We start from the raw sequence: 16,322 nt of genomic DNA on the forward strand, positions 1-16,322 counted from the left end.
TAAAAGCTGTGTTGGGAAGTGTGGATGTGATCTATCCCCAAGAATATTCCAGTATCTGTGTCAGCAATTCTGTTTGCTGCTTTACTGTATTTCTTTTTCCTGATTTCCCTGTCCAAGAATTATGACTCTATGCATTAGTGCTTTCACTATCAGTGCCAGGGAATATACTGTGCACTTCCCAGAGAGCCAGACTGAGTCAGCAGTGCTCGTAAAAATAGTCCATGCAATGGATCATGAGAGACATAAATCTTCAGAAATACACCACTGCCGAAACTGTGGAGCGAATATCTTGTGTAAACTCTCCTAGACTCACATAGGAAAAATGGCCACGTGTATGAGAGAATTGAGGGATGCTAATGGAATTATGCCCAGCATTAGTCAATGCCAGCAAGAGAGGAATGCACAAATTGGGGAACGGGGAATATAAATCAATAATCCTTGGGTAATGTTATGGATTTTTAAAAATGGGTAACTACAATCAGTTAGCTTGTAACAATGCCAATGTCTATCGTTACTGATCTCCAACACCAGAAATGTACATGAAATACAATCAGATAATTACTTCCACTTAAGAAGCTCGACCAAACATTCACTCCCTCCACCACCGATGCACAGTGCAGGCAGTGTGCACCATATACAAGATACACAGTGCAAGCAGTGTGCACCATATACAAGATACACAGTGCAAGCAGTGTGCACCATTTACAAGATGCACAGTGCAAGCAGTGTGCACCATATACAAGATACACAGTGCAAGCAGTGTGTACCATATACAAGATGCACTGTGCAAGCAGTGTGCACCATATACAAGATGCACAGTGCAAGCAGTGGGCACCATATACAAGATGCAGGTACAAGCAGTGTGCACCATATACAAGATGCACAGGGCAAGCAGTGTGTACCATATACAAGATGCACTGTGCAAGCAGTGTGCACCATATACAAGATGCACAGTGCAAGCAGTGGGCACCATATACAAGATGCAGGTACAAGCAGTGTGCACCATATACAAGATGCACAGTGCAAGCAGTGGGCACCATATACAAGATGCACAGTACAAGCAGTGTGCACCATATACAAGATGCACAGTGCAAGCAGTGTGCACCATATACAAGATGCACTGTGCAAGCAGTGGGCACCATATACAAGATGCACAGTACAAGCAGTGTGCACCATATACAAGATGCACAGTACAAGCAGTGTGCACCATATACAAGATGCACAGTGCAAGTAGTGGGCACCATATACAAGATGCACAGTACAAGCAGTGTGCACCATATACAAGATGCACAGTGCAAGCAGTGTGTACCATATACAAGATGCACTGTGCAAGCAGTGTGTACCATATACAAGATACACAGTGCAAGCAGTGTGCACCATATACAAGATGCACTGTGCAAGCAGTGTGTACCATATACAAGATACACAGTGCAGGCAGTGTGCACCATATACAAGATGCACTGTGCAAGCAGTGTGTACCATATACAAGATACACAGTGCAAGCAGTGTGCACCATATACAAGATGCACTGTGCAAGCAGTGGGCACCATATACAAGATACACAGTGCAAGCAGTGGGCACCATATACAAGATGCACAGTGCAAGCAGTGTGCACCATATAGAAGATGCACAGTGCAAGCAGTGTGCACCATATACAAGATACACAGTGCAAGCAGTGTGCACCATATACAAGATGCACTGTGCAAGCAGTGGGCACCATATACAAGATGCACAGTGCAAGCAGTGTGTACCATATACAAGATGCACAGTGCAAGCAGTGTGTAGCATATACAAGATGCACATTTAAATATGCTTCAAATATTCATTTAAATATGCTCTGCCAGTTTTAAGCTGGATTCTCCCAGCTCCCGGGATTTTCCAACCCTCAGGGGCACTAGGACCTCAGCGAGAATCACTTCTGGTTTCCAAAAATGGAAAGCAGTCAGTTTGGCACTACCAGGGTGGGTGCCAGGATGGCTCTGGCAGGAGGCAGGGCCTGAAGGGGGTCCCTGAAAGGGGCAGAGCCATTGACCAGGAACTGGATCAGCTATATAAATACTGTGGCTACAAGGGGTCAGAGGCTGGGAATTCCCAAAGTCTGTCCACCAAGTCAGGACTGCGATGCAGCTTCAATAATGCTCAAGACGCTCCATCCAGGACAAAGCATTTTGCTTGATTGGCATCCCAACCACTACCTTAAACATTCTCTCTCTCCACCAGCGTCAGGTTGAGACTCGGGGCACAGCCATTTCCCTGTCTCTGCCTCTCCTGATTTCTCTCTCTTTCCCCAGCCATTTATTTTACTATTTCATCTTGTAATAAATTTCTAAAAAGACACCAATTTGGTATTTTCATTGGGGGTTGGGGGAGGTGTCGGTGGAGGGGTTTCCTTTAGGCAGGGGTTCCCTGTGGAGGGTCACGCTATTACAGGGGGTCCCTGGGGTGGTCACCCTATTACAGGGGTCCCTGGGGATTGTCCCCCATAGGGGACCCTGTGAGGGGGGGGGTGCGTCTCGTAGAGGAGGCGTGGGCAAGCAGTGCATTGTTGGGAGGGGTTTGGCCCTCAGATGGACACGGAGAGTCTCTAGCAATGTGACCCTGGAGTAGTGGCTTTCACAATAGGCCAAGGGGGCAACCATTGCCCCCTTGGTCCACCACGGGGTACACCACGTCAGGCTCGCGATTGCTGACTCACAATGTGATTCCGGACCGGAGAATCACAGGAGGCCGGAGCACAGAGCGCCGGGCTTGCTAAAGAGATGCAAGTTTAAGACCCATTTGCATTTATTTACATCCCCTCCACCCCGGTGCCGAGCATCATGGACCTCGTTCGTGCAGCCAGAGCACCATGCTCGGGCCGGCGACCGGCACCAATCCCGAATTTCCACAACGCCCCATTCTCTGTCCCATGGGGGGAGCACATTCCGGGCGTCCCAGGAGGGAGAATCCAGCCCAAGTACTCTGCCCCCCCCCAGCTCTCTGCATCAAGGAGTCCCAAAGACTCACAACCCTCTGAGGGAAGAAATTCCTCCTCATCTCAGTCTGAAATTGGCACCCCTGTTGGTAATCCCTCGACCACTGGTGTTTAGAACATAGAACATAGAACAATACAGCGCAGTACAGGCCCTTCGGCCCACGATGTTGCACCGAAACAAAAGCCATCTAACCTACACTATACCATTATCATCCATATGTTTATCCAATAAACTTTTAAATGCCCTCAATGTTGGCGAGTTCACTACTGTAGCAGGTAGGGCATTCCACGGCCTCACTACTCTTTGCATAAAGAACCTACCTCTGACCTCTGTCCTATATCTATTACCCCTCAGTTTAAAGTTATGTCCCCTCGTGCCAGCCATTTCCATCCGCGGGAGAAGCCTCTCACTGTCCACCCTATCCAACCCCCTAATCATTTTGTATGCCTCTATTAAGTCTCCTCTTAACCTTCTTCTCTCCAACGAAAACAACCTCAAGTCCATCAGCCTTTCCTCATAAGATTTTCCCTCCATACCAGGCAACATCCTGGTAAATCTCCTCTGCACCCACTCCAAAGCCTCCACGTCCTTCCTATAATGCGGTGACCAGAACTGTACGCAATACTCCAAATGCGGCCGTACCAGAGTTCTGTACAGCTGCAACATGACCTCCTGACTCCGGAACTCAATCCCTCTACCAATAAAGGCCAACACTCCATAGGCCTTCTTCACCACCCTATCAACCTGGGTGGCAACTTTCAGGGATCTATGTACATGGGCACCTAGATCCCTCTGCTCATCCACACTTTCAAGAACTTTTCCATTAGCCAAATATTCCACATTCCTGTTATTCCTTCCAAAGTGAATCACCTCACACTTCTCTACATTAAACTCCATTTGCCACCTCTCAGCCCAGCACTGCAGCTTATCTATATCCCTCTGTAACCTGCTACTTCCTTCCACACTATCGACAACACCACCGACTTTAGTATCGTCTGCAAATTTACTCACCCACCCTTCTGCGCCTTCCTCTAGGTCATTGATAAAAATGACAAACAGCAACGGCCCCAGAACAGATCCTTGTGGTACTCCACTTGTGACTGAACTCCATTCTGAACATTTCCCATCAACCACCACCCTCTGTCTTCTTTCAGCTAGCCAATTTCTGATCCACATCTCTAAATCACCCTCAATCCCCAGCCTCCGTATTTTCTGCAATAGCCTACCGTGGGGAACCTTATCAAACGCTTTGCTGAAATCCATATACACCACATCAACTGCTCTACCCTCGTCTACCTGTTCAGTCACCTTCTCAAAGAACTCGATAAGGTTTGTGAGGCATGACCTACCCTTCACAAAGCCATGCTGACTATCCCTGATCATATTATTCCTATCTAGATGATTATAAATCTTGTCTCTTATAATCCCCTCCAAGACTTTACCCACTACAGACGTGAGGCTCACCGGTCTATAGTTGCCGGGGTTGTCTCTGCTCCCCTTTTTGAACAAAGGGACCACATTTGCTATCCTCCAGTCCTCTGGCACTATTCCTGTAGCCAATGATGACATAAAAATCAAAGCCAATGGTCCAGCAATCTCTTCCCTGGCCTACAGAGAATCCTAGGATAAATCCCATCTGGTCCCGGGGACTTATCTATTTTCAGCCTGTCCAGAATTGCCAACACCTCTTCCCTACGTACCTCAATGCCATCTAATCTATTTACCTGGAGCTCAGCATTCTCCTCCACAACATTATCTTTTTCCTGAGTGTTTGATAGTGTTACTGTGAAACACCTCGCACCTTTTTTGCTGCATTAAAATTGCTCCATAAATGCAAGTTTGGCGCAACATCGAGGGCCGAAGGGCCTGTACTGCGCTGTAATGTTCTATGTTCTAAGTTATTGCTGAGATTCAAGCAGAACTCATGTCACTGTCCCCTTTATGGATGAATATGTATAGCCCCTAGATGGCGCTATGATAGGATGTAAGGTTTGAATGTCCTCCTGCTTCAGGGACCAAACCCTGAGGGCATTGAATAAAGTAAATACTTTAAAATTAGCCTATACATGACTTTATCTTCTGGTATTTGACCATTGACTGTACCAAAATGTACAATTATTTATAATATATATAATAATAGCCAGGAGTGGTCTATTAGCAGGGGGTTATATTTATTTTGTGATAAAGAACAATCTTCTTGCCTGTTGCTTATCACAAAATAATAAATATAAACTTCACTCAAACATCTATGGTTTTAATACAGTTAGGGAATGGGGGGAATCCTGCTGAAGGGAGCTGCAATGTTGTTACATATTTCCAAGGCTTGGGCCTAGAATGTGATTTTCTTTTGCAAAGCCTGAACTCCAATTAGCTGTATTCGCCAGTGTTTTACTTGTAAAGAAATTACACATAGGAGGTGATTCTCCAGAACCGCGACTAAGTGCTCCTGCCAGCGAGAAAAACAAAATGATTCCCACTAGCACTTGGAGCGACCCCGACATGTGGGGGTCAGGAGGGTTTGTGCTGGGTTGGAGGGGCTCAGTTTGGAGGGATGGGGCTCATTTGGCTGCTGTCCCCGTCTGCAACCTTTAAACCCGTCAAACCGTCGGTCATTGTGTAAAAATTTAAGTTTGCTCATAATAAAGTGAAAGCGGCATGGTGGCACAGTGGTTAGCACTGCTGCCTCACAGCTCCAGGGACCTGGGTTCCATTCCGGCCTCGGGCGACTGTCTGTGTGGAGTTTGCACTTTCTCCCCGTATCTGCGTGGTTTTCCTCCGGGTGCTCTGGTTTCCTCCCACAGTCCAAAAATGTGCAGGTTAGGTGGATTGGCCATGTTACATTGCCCTTAGTGTCCAAAAAGATTGGGTAGGGTATCTAGGTTATGGGGATAGTGTGAAGGTGTGGGCTAAAGTAGGGTGCTCTTTCAAGGGCTGGTGTAGACTCGATGTGCCAAATGGTCCCCTTCTGCACTGTAAATTCTACTGTTCTACGATCTGTACCCCCAATACCTTTAAAAAGACTGTGAGTGTGCCACGTTAAAAGGTCTGTGAGATTAATGAAAAAGTAATCAATGTAAAGTGGTCAAAACCATTGAAATGGTTTCCACAGATTCAATTTTATTGTCCTTTAAAGTATATGAGTCTATGTGTATGCCTAGAAGGCTGAAAGCTTTGACCTGCAGAGTGTGCATTCAATTTCATGCCCATTGCCTGCTATTAGCTTTCTGATTGAGAGGTTGTGGCAGTTTCAAAGGGGAGATTCAGATTGTTTATTTATATAGCTCTTCAGGGATCCATTAACTCGGGGTAGCAGGTGTTTTCCTAACCACAGTTTTTTAATGAGTCTGCCTCTTTGTTCTCAAGCACTTCCTAGAAAGTAGAGGGACCGCCAACACAGCTGCACATAAAGCTTGGCATATTGGCAGGCTTTTTAGAGGGTATAGGGGTACAGATGAGAACACTGTCACTTTATTATGAGTAACGTGTATGTCTGAGATACTGAGTGACTGTTTAAATGGTAGAGGGGTACAGATGAGAACACTGTCACTTTATTATGGGAAATCGGTATTTTTTACATATTGACTGACTGTTTAAAGGGTTTAAAGGCTGCAGATGGGGAGAGAAGCAAAACGAGCCCCATCCCATGAAGGACACCCGGTCCGGGCCTCTCCAGCCCAGGACAAGCCTCCCTGACCCCCATCTCCCATGAATGAATCCCCCTCGGCACCCTGGAGACAATCGTTGGGAGGGTACATACCCCCTTGCCACCCCTCAGACTACAGGCCGCGAGGTCCACGTTCCTCAATACTTGAACCAAATCGCATCCACATGACTCCCGACTTGGTTGGCGGGGGGGGGTGGTCGGAGGGGGGGGTCGGAGGGCAGAGCATCACAGGGAGGAGGGGGGGTCGGAGGGCAGTGCATCACAGGGAGGGAGGTGGGGGAGAGGTGAATTGGGCTTCCAGCCCATTAATCACATTTAAAGAATGCTTAGTAGTGCTTTGCATGTTCCCGCTGGCATGGAGCGGGAATCCCATTATGGCTGGCAGGGCGGGTCTGGGGACTCGCGGCGGGTCTGACACCCAGCGCGAATCTCGATTATGGCACTGCCACTGATCGTGAATCCTGCTTCTGCTGGGGCGAGGACCCCGGACATAGTGCATCCTACATCTTAAGAACATTGTAATTATAAGTATTTACTCTGAAGTATTCCTTTATTGGAGATAACTGTAATATAATAATCTTTATTGTCACAAGTAAGCTTACATTAACACTGCAATGAGGTTACTGTGAAAAGCCCCTAGTCACCACATTCCAGCACTTGTTCGGGTACACAGCGGGAGAATTCAGAATGTCCTCGTCTTCCGACATCTAGAATCTTCTCAATGTTTTACAGAAAGCATGAACTGTCCGGAGTTAAGGATCAAAGAAGGAAAATGGACATTCGCAGGGAATTGGACAGAATGTGAAAGCACAAATAAAACACATCTTTTGTGAGACTAAAAATAGAAAATTGATGTTCCTGGGCCTGACACAAGATGTCAGCCATGGCTCAGTTGACAGCACCTGATTCTCAGTCAAATGGTCGTAGGTTCAAGTCCAACTCCAGGATTCCAGCACAAAATTTGAGGCTGATAGTTGTGTCCGTTTCTGAGGGAGTGCTGCAACATTGGAAGCGTTGTCTTTCAGATGAATTATTAAATCAAGCCTCATCCAGGTGCACTGAGGTTATCACAAAATACCTGAAAGAAATATGACAAAACATTTCAAATTGTCATATCAGGAAAGTGCAATGATAACCACATTCTCTATTAAGAGAAATTAAGACACATTCTAAGGTGCCTCAGTACTGTAATGAGGACATTACAAATATTCATTGAAGAGTACAATGCTGTTCTAATTATATACATCGGTCATATCACACTCAGAGTTAGAATTACTCTGTGGGGGGTCGGTTTAGCTCAGGTGGATAGACAGCTGGTTCATGATGCAGAAAAAGGCCAGGTTATTCATGGAGGCCCCGCCTTCTCAACCTTGCCCCTCACCTGAGGTGTGGTGATCCCCAGGTTCAATCACCACCATCAGCTCTCTCCCTCAAAGGGGAAAGCAGCCAATGGTTATCTGGGGCTATGGCACCTTCACTTACGATGTACAGTCAGGATTAAGCTGGCAGTTCAAGGGGTTTTACCTGGTCACAGCTCCCTGGCGTACATTGGCAGAAAAACCTTACATCGTGATCTTCCCCCATTGCACCTTGGCAGCAGCTGCCCCAATCTTGAGTGCGCCCCAGAAGATCCCATGAAGAGCAGGGGCATTAATTTTTTTAACATATTCATTCACAGGATGTGAGCGTCGCTACCTCAGCCACTATTTTGGCAGCACGGTAGCACAGTGGTTCGCACTGTTGCTTCACAGCGCCAGGCACCTGGGTTCAATTCCCAGCTTGGGTCACTGTCAGTGCAGAGTCTGCATGTTCTCCCCGTATCTGCGTGGGTTTCCTCCCACAAGTCCCGAAAGACGTGCTTGCTGGGTGAATTGGACATTCTGAATTCTCCCTCCGTGTACTCGAACAGGCGCCGGAATGTGGCGACTAGGGAATTTTCACAGTAACTTCATTGCAGTGTTAATGTAGGTCTACCTTTGACAATAATAAAGATTATTATTATTTATCATCCTTGAGAAGGTGGTGATAGTCAATAGAATTGATAGCCGATTGTAGGGAGAGAAAAGAGCTAACGTTTCGAGCCCAGGTGACGCTTTGTCAAAGCTATAATACAGAGAGAGTATTCCACAGTGTAACTATTTCCCACTTTCTCTGTAGTATAGCTTTGACAAAGGGTCATCTGGACTCGAAACGTTAGCTCTTTTCTCTCCCTACCTGCCAGACCTGCTGAGATTTTCCAGCATTTTCTCTTTGGTTTCAGATTCCAGTATCCGCAGTAATTTACTTTTATGATAGCCAATTGTCTCATTCCCGTTTGAGATCCAGATCAAAGGGCCATCGTTATCCCAGATCCCAAAGCCGCAGCAGGGTTTGTCGTGTTCTAGGAAGACAAGTCGGTCCCTCGCTCCAATGAGGTCCAAGTCTGGATCTCCATTTCGAAGGGCTCATTCCTCTTCAGGAGAGCCCAAGTCCTTGAGAAGGCGATTGAAAATGGAAAGACTTTGTCAATAGCAAATGGTGCCCTCGTCATCTGATTACCCTTTAACTAACCTAGACACCTGAGTGACCTTTTTACATGCATGCATATTATATAATAAAATCTTATAATAATCTTATAATCTTTATTATTGTCACAAGTAGGTTTACATTAACACTGCAATGAAGTTCTGTGAAATGCCCCTAGTCGCCACACTCCGGCGCCTGTTCAGGTACACAGAGGGAGAATTCAGAATGTCCAATTCACCTAACAGCACGTGCTTCGAAACTTGTGGGAGGAAACCGGAGCGCCGGGAGGAAACCCACGCTAACACGGGGAGAACGTGCCGCACAAACAGTGACCCAAGCCGGGAATCGAACCTGGGACCTGGCGCTATCTACAGCACTTAGCACAAAGAAATGTTATTAATTGAATGTTGTGAAACAAACTGTACAGCTTGTCCTGTGGAACCGTCTCATTAGCTGGCAGGGTTCAGTAAAAATGCCTGCGTTTTATTTGTATTAAATTTTTCTCACACTTAAAGAAAAGAAAATCAAAAAGACTGGCAGCGTTACAACTGGTCTATGTGTTGATCAGACGGCCCATTCCGTTTTGGAGGACTAGGCACATCGCCCATGGGGTGGTCACTGCTCCTTCCACCGACCCAATCACCAGCTTCTCATTCGGAAAGTCTGCCTACAATTGGAGCAATTTCACTTTGCAAGGCCGTTGGTTTTATTTTTTTAACTAAATTACCAGTATGGCTTGCCGATGAGAGATGTCCTGACTGATGTTTGGGAATTGACAGGTCTTGTTCTGGAGGTCGAATAGATTCCGCTTCAAATTGATGATGGCTAACTTAAATTGATTCCCAGGATGACATTCAGCTTCAAGACTGTACTAAACTGCACTTACAGTAGGGGTGTCTGAGAAATCCTAGCACCAAAGGGCATCAATCGTTTCATTGTTACAGTATACTCAACGTTTCCAAAGTGCAATCGTAAATATTCATTCAAGCTGATACTGACTACGGAAATTGCAACATTTTTCACGCGTTCTCGCAAATTAGTATAAAACGTCCCATTGCTTCTCCTCGTCTAAATCTTTTACATTTTGCCCCAATTTGTAAATCCAATGGACATTGATTCGTTGCGACCAAGTCACATGAAACGACGAACGCATTTTAACGGATAGGAACATCTTTCTGGGTGTTTGGAGTGAGAAGGTTTTGCCTGAAATCTGACCAGGCTGCGGATGTCGTTGCATTTGCTCCCTGGCGCCGCCTGTTGGATCGATTTATTTATTTATTTCCCTCTTTCTATGACTCTGCAGGGATTTGAGTTGTGGAATTAAAAGGGCGGAACCCTCCCTCCCCCTGTCTAGCCAAATTCGACCGGCACATCTCAGCTCGTTCAGTTGTTTCTGCGCGTCGTGAGACAGTGAGGTAAGGAACACTATTTGGGTTCAGCTTTTGCCTACCCCGGAGTGTAGATTATTTTGAGTGATTTAGGCACCAATGAGGGAGTTATGGTCCCAGCAGTATGAGCATTTAATCATCTTTTCCTCCCCTCAATTTGCGGAACAGGTTTTTTTTTTAGGGGTTCTCCTGTCACTTTATGGTGTGGGTGAAGTAATTAATAATCCCCCTGTTTAAAGTATGTGGACAGTTTCTGTAGAATTGCTCGCTACTATTTGTGGGAAACTGGAATCTTTTAACCAAATATGGGCGTGTTTGGTTCTCCAGAATCCAGCAGATTTAACACGACCTCTGTGTTCAGACCTGGCTGGAGTTTATTTTCTGGACGTCTGTCCATGTTTATATATTTGCTGTGTTAATTCCGTAGCCCCGGGTATTCATTCCAGATGAATGATGGTGGGCGTTAACCTGGGCTCACTATTCATTCAAGTCTTTTTTTCCCCCTTTTTTTCTTTACATCTTTCCCCTCGAACTGTGGCAATGGCTTTTTAAAAGTGGACATTTCAAATGTTTACGTTGTGCAGTTTAACGAGATGTAGAAGTATTTCGTTTTAAAACTGCTGATTGCTTGCGTGCAAACTTTAGGAAGTTGAGAGGGTTGTTTAATGGTCTGTAGAGAGAATGAGTCATTAGGAGGAATTGTTGATGACTAACGTTCTGATATACAAGGTCATTTTTTTTTCGCCAGGAAAAAAAATCTTCTCGTTTATCTTTTTGTGTTAAATCCCAGAATTTCGCCATCTTTTTGAGGTGTGCCTCTACTTGTGTGGAATTTTAACCTCGCCATTTTTAAAAGCCCTCAATTAGACTGGGAGTTGTTTAGAACTAGGTAACTTTTGGGGTGAGAAATCTTAACGTTAACTTACAAGAGCGATTCGGCTCTAACTTTTTGAAGATGGTAACCAGATTAGTATTTTTGTAGCTGCGGTAACAAAAGTAACGAGAGGGGGAATAAAGTTGCTGCCACGTCTGAGATGGATTATATTTCACCAATGGCTTCCCAGGTTGATTTGTGAAATTTGGCTGGACGATTATCCCATTGAAAACAATGTAACTTTTTTTTTTAGCAAAACCACCTTTTTGAAGTTTGATAACAGCAGCCACCGATGTAAATGGGTGGGCGAGGATAGTGGTGGAAGTTATTTTGCAAAATTTTCCAAAGTTTAAAAAAAAATACTCCCCTTTCAAAGGTTGCACTGGCATTCACTTTCCGAAGTACCGCGTCTTCCCTGTGCCTTGTCCCAATTGGTCATTCATTCCTGTCCCATCTAGACAGTGTTGGGCTATTCAGCTACAGGTGCTTCACATTGAAAAGTTGTGCTGGCAGTGTGTGTGTGTGCGTGTGTGTGATTATTTAAAAATAAACTAAAAGCGCCCAGATAATCGCGTTTTGTGTACCCTTCCTCGAGTCTGAAGTCAGTAACTGGCTGCAGTGTCCACTCTAGCAAAAAAAAAAGTTTAACAAAGACCAGAGTTCAGATGTGGAAGGAACATTCCTTATTTGTGACTCCTTGTCACCCAGAATTGTTAGGGGTACTGCCCGATTTTTACATAAGAATGGATGCTGCTGCTTTTGTTGAATTCTGCCCAGTTAGGCATTTGTTTGGTCCTTGATGAGCATTGAGCATGGAAAAATTGGGAAGAGGCAAAATCAGTCATGATGCCCCCCCCCCCCCTGAGCTGGCATCACGGCGGTGCATCTGGGAGGCCAAAAGCAACATAGTTTGCATGTTTGTAGATGTGGTAACTCTGCAGATTAAGAGGAGATGGAGAGAGGGGAATAGGTGTCCACCAGTAGTCAAGGACTGGGCAGGTAGTACAGAAGTCCCACATCCCAATCAGGTAGTACAGGAGTCCCACATTCCAACCAGTATTCCGTCCTGAGTAACTGTTCATCCGGGGAGTGTAGTCAGTGATAGGGATGATATGTTACAGGGATCATCAAATGAGGCTAAGGAGCAAAAGAGGGACAGTTTCCACAACTGGAATGCAGTACAGACTCCTGAACAGTCAGGGGTAGGTGGAAGTTGCAAATATATCAGCAAATTTGTGAATTTCCGAAACAGAGCGGTAATGGGGTGGGAGTTAATTATTTCAATATTAACTGGGATAGTGTGATTGTGAAGGGAATTAGGATATCCAAATTCTTGCCTTCTGGAATGATCAATATGTAAGCAAGTCCAATAAGAAACTGTGCAGTTCTGGACTTAATTTTAGGAAATTAAGTTGAAATTAAGAAGGGGTGATAGAGAATGTTTTTAGTGGTCATTATCATGTCTCAGTCAGTTTTAATGTAATTATGGAAAAGGACAAAGAACAGAAGTGAGTTCTAAATTGGGGCAAGGACCATTTTACTAAGTTGAGAATTGCGTAGCAAGTGGACTGAAATTAGCTGCTTGAAGGTAAATTGGTGTCCGAGCAGTGGGAGGTATTCAAGAGGCTCAGAAAAATGGGTTCCCACAAAGAAAGAGGCTGGGGTGGCCAATTCTAAGCTCCCCTCCCCTCCCCTCCCCTCCCCCCCCCTCCCCTCCCCCCCCCTCCCTCCCCTCCCCCCCTCCCTCCCCTCCCCCCCTCCCTCCCCTCCCCCCCTCCCTTCCCCTCCCCCCCCCTCCCTTCCCCTCCCCCCCCCTCCCTTCCCCTCCCCCCCCCTCCCTCCCTTCCCCTCCCCCCTCCCTTCCCCTCCCCCCCTCCCTTCCCCTCCCCCCCTCCCTTCCCCTCCCCCCCTCCCTTCCCCTCCCCTCCCCCCTCCCCCTTGGATGTTGAGAAAGCTTGTGTTAGATATCCAGAACTCAATACTACAGCAAGGCAAAAGGATTATAGATAGAGGGGTGAAATCAAAACTGAAATTAGGAAAGCAATGAAAGGACATGGAAGAATATTGGCAAACAAAAGTGTAGGTCCCATAAAAGACAAAGTAGCCTACATGTACAGGCAGAAGATGTTGCTATTAATGAATATTTCTGTTTGTCTTCTCAAAAAGAGGGGGATGATGTAGATACTGTAGTTGAGGGGTGTAGTATTGGATGTGATAAACATGGGGCAAGAGATGAGTCAATGGGTTTAGCATCCTTGAAAACCGATAATAACCAGGGTCCAATTAAATGTACCCAGGTTAAAAGAAGCCAGGGAGGAAGTAAGAAGTCTTACAACATCAGGTTAAAGTTCAACAGGTTTGTTTCAAACCACTAGCTTTCGGTGCACTGCTCCTTCCTCAGGTGAAGCAGTGGACCTGCTTGCTCACCTGAGGAAGGAGCAGTGCTCCGAAAGCTAGTGTTTGAAACAAACCTGTTGGACTTTAACCTGGTGTTGTAAGACTTCTTACTGTGCTCACCCCAGTCCAACGCTGGCATCTCCACATCAGGGAGGAAGTAGCAGAAAGTCTGACCATTTTCCAAACCTCACTGGATAGAGGTGTGGTAGTGAGGGATTGGAGGTAGGCTAATGTTGTTTGGGGCTGGACCAAGTGGTTACAGGCCAGTCAGTCTAATCTTGGTAATAAGCTAATTATTGGAACTACTTCTGAAATGCAGGATCAGCTGTCACGGACTCTGATTAGTTAGTATAGATTTGTTATGGGAAGGTATGTTGGAATAATTTGTTTACGTAATGAAGACGTTTGAGGGCAGTGGAATTGACATGGGGTACATGGTCGTACCGGGCGGACCATTTTATAAAAAAAAAAAAAATGAAACCTATGGAATCCAGGGGAATGTAGCAAGCTGGATACAAATCTGCTCCGTTTGCAGTACGCAAGTGTTTTCCAAACTTTTTTCACCAGGACCCACTTTATCAACTGGCCGACTTTGCAACCCACGCTGGTCGACCTTGGGCACATCAGGCGCAGGCTTCAGCTAGTTCCTTTTGTGCTCTCTTCATTTTTGTGAAAATGGAAAATCCGACCTCACACATGTAACACTTTTGTCCTGCGCAGCTGTCTCCAGCTGATCCTGTCCAGTAGGTACACTACCTATTTGTGTTTCTGGGCATCTCTTGTTCGAAAACAATCCACCTTCATAGTCCTCTTTGCCTTGCTTGCCAGCAGCTGGACAATGGAAGTAACTCTCCTCCGTGATTTGGCACAAAAAGCATGTACATTTGACATCTGGGGCAGGATTCTCCAATCCCGTGGCAGAGTGTCCACGCCATCGTAAACGCCGTTGCGTTTTACGACGGCGTGAACGGGCCGCTCCCAGTACTAATTCTGGTCCCTACAGGGGGCCAGCACGGCGCTGGAGTGGTTCGCGCTGATCCCAGCGTGAAGTGTGCGCCGCGGGACCTGGGCATGCGCAGTTGCGCCGGCGCCAATGTGCGCATGCGCAGTGGCCTTCTTCAACGCGCCGGCCCGACGCAACGTGGCGTAGGACGACAGGGGCCAGCACGTAAGTCTACGTAGGAAAGGAGGCCTCCAGCCACAGAGGCCGGCCTGCCGATTGGTGGGCCCCTATTGCGGGCTAGGCCACATTGGAGGCCCCCCCCCCCCCCTGGGGTCGGACTGCTCCCCCACAGGCCGCCACCCGACTCTTCCACGGTGAGGTCCCGCCGCCCAAGAGCAGGTTAGAACCGAGTCGGTGGTGCTCGCTTCGGCAACACGTATACTAAAATGAGAACGATACAGAGAAGATTAGCATGGCCCCTGCGCAAGGATGACATGCAAATTCGTGAAGCGTTGCATATTAAAAAAAAATGTAAAAAAAATTTTTTTTTAAAGAATGCCGTCGGTGGGACTCGCCTCTTTTTTTACGGCTACTCGGCCCATACGGGCCGGAGAAACGGTGGGTGGGCCGCGTAAAGCAGCCCGCGACCGGCGCCATGCCAACCACACAGCGCTGATTTTCTGCTCTGCGGAGAATCGTGGGGCGACGTGGTCTATTCGCGGGGATTCTCCGGCCCGGCCCAGGGCTGGGCGAATCCCGCCCCAAGTACCCTCTATGTGCAGGGCACATGACCTCATTGCTGCTGCTTCTGGCTGGAAGACTGCGCACAGCCTCATTTCTCTTCATTTAAAAGGAGGAAGCAGCTGATCGTTCTCAATGGCCACTTCTCCCGTAATTGGGACCAACGCAGGAATGACCTGACCGATCACACTGTGGCCCTCCCGACACCTGTCCATGACCGACCCACTGGCCATGACCCACAAATTGGAAAAACTGCAGTAGACAAAGCATAATTGTTACCGTGAGTTTTTGCAAATGGATGGCTGTTTCCAGCGGGGTTTCCCAGGGCTCAGTGGTAGGTCCCCTTCATTTTGTGGGATAAACTATTTCAGTTTGTCAGTGGGGAGGCAGTAGTGTACTGCCACTGGACTAGCAACCCAGAAACCCAGGATAATGCTCTCGGGACCTGGGTCTGGAATCCCGCCATGGCTGGTGGTGACATTTGAATTCAATAAAGTCTAATTGTCATTTAAAAACTCATCTGGTTCACTCGGGAAGGCACTCTGTTGTACTTGTCTGGTCAGGCCTGCGTGACTGCAGATTCACAGCAATGTGGTTGATTCTTTAGTACCCTCTGGGATAGACAATAAATGCTGGTCCAGCCAGCAATACCCAAACCCCATGGACAAATAGACAACAGAAAATAGCCACGTGGTTGGTGTAAGACTGCAGAAAGTCTATCAATGGACTGGTCAGGTGGTCAGAAAAGTAGCAAATGGAATTCCCCTGAAAAGTGAGATGTGCTGGGGAGGTTAAACAAGGGAAAGGCATAGCCAATTGGAGTGAATGCCCACAG

At 46.7% G+C, this 16,322-nt stretch overlaps 1 long non-coding RNA gene and 1 other non-coding gene across 2 annotated transcripts; one reads left to right on the forward strand and one right to left on the reverse strand.

Annotated features, from left to right (window-relative positions):
- Positions 1-7,188: 7,188 nt before the first annotated feature.
- LOC140399206 (uncharacterized) lies at positions 7,189-10,021 on the reverse strand. The gene is made up of 2 exons (XR_011937663.1): positions 9,872-10,021; positions 7,189-7,717 (listed from the first exon to the last, which is right to left on the reverse strand). It is a non-coding gene; the product is annotated as an uncharacterized lncRNA (long non-coding RNA).
- A 5,142-nt stretch (positions 10,022-15,163) lies between these two features.
- LOC140399507 (U6 spliceosomal RNA) lies at positions 15,164-15,270 on the forward strand. Its single transcript, XR_011937707.1, has one exon. It is a non-coding gene; the product is annotated as a U6 spliceosomal RNA (small nuclear RNA).
- The last annotated feature ends 1,052 nt before the right edge of the window (positions 15,271-16,322 follow it).

This window comes from Scyliorhinus torazame, chromosome 22 (genome assembly GCF_047496885.1).
Source record: "Scyliorhinus torazame isolate Kashiwa2021f chromosome 22, sScyTor2.1, whole genome shotgun sequence".
NCBI lineage: Eukaryota > Metazoa > Chordata > Chondrichthyes > Carcharhiniformes > Scyliorhinidae > Scyliorhinus > Scyliorhinus torazame.